This window comes from Elephantulus edwardii, unplaced genomic scaffold (genome assembly GCF_000299155.1).
Source record: "Elephantulus edwardii isolate Elephantulus edwardi_28Jun2011 unplaced genomic scaffold, EleEdw1.0 scaffold00066, whole genome shotgun sequence".
Classification (NCBI taxonomy): Eukaryota; Metazoa; Chordata; class Mammalia; order Macroscelidea; family Macroscelididae; genus Elephantulus; species Elephantulus edwardii.
This window is the reverse complement of record NW_006399816.1, coordinates 9,511,423-9,515,191: the sequence shown is the minus strand read 5'-3', so window position 1 is coordinate 9,515,191 and position 3,769 is coordinate 9,511,423.

Genomic DNA, 3,769 nt, shown 5'->3' with positions numbered 1-3,769 from the left:
CCCCCCCCCCCCCCCCCCCCCAATTTCTCAGAGATAAGGACCAAGCGCCCGAGTAGGAGTGGGAGGAACACCTGTGTCCCATTTGGGGACGGGGGGTGGGGGGTGGGGGTGGGATGGGTTCTCTGTAACTGTGGGAGTTTGTGCAGCAAGCCAGCAGGGGCCTGTTTATGCCTGTGCGTGTGTGAACCTGTGGGTGTATATATTTGTGGGAAAGCTGCTCTTAAATGACCGATATAGCTGTATGGGCTAAGCATGCAAGCCAAATTGGAGCTGATTTCAATCTTTCTGAGTAAGTAAAAGGGCCAAGGCGTTTGCCGTCCAGTTGTACACTTTAAAGGGCTAGGATTGGCGCTGTTTTGACAACTTTAGGCAAACCTCTTCGTTTCCTGGCCTTCATTGTCTCTGCTTTGTTAAAAGACGGGGTTTTAAAGGGGAAAATGATGCTTGTTATAAAAATAGAAAAGAAACACGTGCCTAAGATTTAGCCTATTTGTTAGGAATTGGTTCACAGGAGAATGCAAGGAGTAGGTACACATGTTGACAGTCAGGACTGCTGAAACGAACTGGGTAAGTGATTCAAAACTAGTTTCTTCCCTGTTAGAGAGAAATCAGTTGTGCCTTCACGCAACAAAAGATTGTTTGCAGCGCTAGGGGTAAGAATAATTTGTGTTACTTCCGTTTCCTCCATCTTACAAAGCTGAAGGACAGTGCAAAGACAATGCAAGGTGCAGACTTCTGTAACTTCAGACAACCTGGAGGAGTGCATTATTCCAGCATGCCATAGGACAGAAAGTGCCTGCTACTATCTCCCTCCCATCTTTTTTTTTTTTTTCTCATTTCAAGAGTCTTCCCTAATTTTTTTTTTTTTCCTGGCAAAGTTGTACAATAGGGTTGGAGGAAGGAAGGTTTTAAAAACTTTTTGATGGTGGAATTCTTTTCCTAAATGAGACCTTATGGGGAACTCCAACATACAAGAAATCAAAACTCAGGGTTGTTATTAAGTCAATTTCAACTTAGAGTGACCTTGAAGAACTGTCCCATAGGATTCCTAAAGCTGTACATCTTCACAGGAGTAGACTACCATGTCTTTCTCTGGTGGAGCAGCTGATAGTTTCAAACTGCTAAACTTTTGGCTAGCAGCTGGGAGCTTAACCACTATTACCAGTATTGTTAAGACATGTTTATTGAAAAAGTTTCAATCAATAAGGAAAATTATTAAGTACCAAAAACACAAAAACTTCCCCTTCTCTTCCTTCCCATTCTTCAGAGCTACTTACCTTAACAGTTCCTTTGCACATACAAGAATCTATCTATCTATCTATCTATATCTATATATATCTATATATATATATAGATATAATTAACATAAAACCTTTCCTCACTCCACTAAATAATATAGTGTGGACATCTTCCCATGTCAGAATATAAGGGATTTACCTTCCCTTTTAAAGTGACTAAATAGTATTCCATGGTATCCTTTAACTTACTTGGTCTGTTTTCTGGCGACAGATATTTTTTAGTTGTTTCCAATTCTGTGGAATTTATGTGTAAGTAAATGCTGCAATATTAACTTCATCTAACAGTATTTTTGTGTAAAGACACACACACACACACACACACACACACACACACACACACAATTATGTATGTTTTCAGGAATGGCTAGGTTTGGGGGCAGCTGCATTTAACATTTTGGCATATATTGCTGTGTTACCTTCCCCTGGGTTTTAGTAATTGACTTTTGTGTCAGATGCTGTATCTTTACATCCCCACCAACTCTAGATATAATCAAACTTTTAAATCTTTGCCAATCTGATAGAGGGAAAATAGTACCTCATAATCTCAGTGTACTTTTCCACAATTATCTCTAGCAGTTAAAATCTTCCCTTTGGGGAGAAATTGCTTCATTATTTGTGTGACTTCCCGCTGCAGAACAGCTTGTGAGGCTGGGGCACAGTTTGAAAACCCTTGACTAGATCGGTTCCGTGAGTTCAGGGAGTCGAGGAGGCAGGCCCTCTGTGAGTGTGCATTTGGGTCTGTGTCAGTGTGCAGCTGTGTGCCATCTCTCAGTGTCCACATCGTGTTTGTCAGTGTTCAAATCTACCTGTTAGAAATAGGCCTATTTGAGATAGCTCTGGTTGCCAGGGGTTTATTGCAGGCACAGAGTTTTCCCAGTTGGTAAGAGAAGAGTCCCTGGACCTTCTCTAATTTAGAAATGAGATGAGGAGAGGAGTCAGGGACAGAGATGGTTTGTCAGTCAGTCTCTCTCTCTCTCTCCCCCCCTCTCTCCCTCTCTCCCCCTCAGCCCCTGGCTCATTATTTGTGCATTTCTCCTGCTTCCTCTTTCCTTCCTCTCTACCCCTCCCATAAATGACCAGGTCCACCCCTAATGTCTAACCCTCCATGCCTTTGAACTAAAGTGGCCATTGCCGCCTGCAACAGTGACTCAGTTCCCCAGGAAATCAACTGCTCAGTGTGACTGGGAGGGAGGAAACAGACCACGGGTTCTGTTGGCAGGGGCCGATGTAGTGATTATAAATCTCTGCTTCATCACATGCCTTATTCTTCAGGAAGTGTCTGGAAGCCTAGTTCAAATGTCCGCTGGCAGTGCCAGCAGGGGGTCTGGAGGAAAGGGTGGAACTCAGGTAACAGACAGACCTAGTTTCCCATTTTAGTTCTGGGACTCACTATGCAGTCCAGTGTTAGCTCTCTGAGTTCACACCCTCATCTGTAAATGAAGGTTAATAGTGCCCACCTCTTCAAGCTGATGAGAGGATTAAATGGAATTATATATGTAATATATCCTACCGTCTCAGCAAAAACACAAGTTAACTTTGCTGTGTAACTTTTGCTAATCACATTTTTCAAAATGAGGATCTCAAAGGACATCCTTGTTAGGGATTTAATTGTATCCCTCTCTGGAGGCCTCTGGTAAGGTGATCTCCCAGTTTGGGCCTCCTACTGTCAACTCAAAGGCACACTGTTCAAACTCACTGGCTTCTCTGTGGGAGAAAGATGGGCAATCTTTCTCTGTAGGAAAAAGATTTATAGTTTCTAAAAACCCACTGTAGAGTCAGCTATGAATTGGTTCTGACTTAACAGCACAGAGTAACAACAACAATACAAAATATATGCTGTAAATCCTAACCCCTATACATGTGGCTCTAATGGGATTTGGGACTAGCTTATTATGCTTATTTTGCAGTATTAGTTCATTGTTTATTGTTGTTGTTATGTGCTATTAAGTCACCTGTGACTAATAGCAACCCTATGTACAACAGCTCTGAACCCTGTTCTATCCTGAGCCAACCTTATTGTCTCTGACATACCTACCCCTATTACCCGAGTTACTGGGTCAATCCATTTCATTGAAGGTCTTCCTCTCTTGCATTGTTCCTCTACCCTCCCAAGCATAATGTTCCTCCCCAAGGCTTGTTCCCTCCTTGCACATGCCCAAAGTATGTCAGATGGAACTTCAGAATTCTTGCCTCCAAGGAGCAACCTGATTTCATCTTTTCCAGGACAAACATGTTTGTTCTCCTAGCAGTCCATGGTATATTCAATATTGTATCCAGCACCACAGCTCAAAGGCATCAAATTCTCCTTCTCCATAGTAATTATCCAGCTTTCTGATTTTTAAAATAAATTTTTATTTTATACTAGTTTGATTACAAAGTTCATATACATTGTTTTTCGCACCGGATCCTTCCCATTTCCTTTACCCATCCGTAGTCGGAAAACATGGGCTTGGTGACAGGAATGAAGCTGG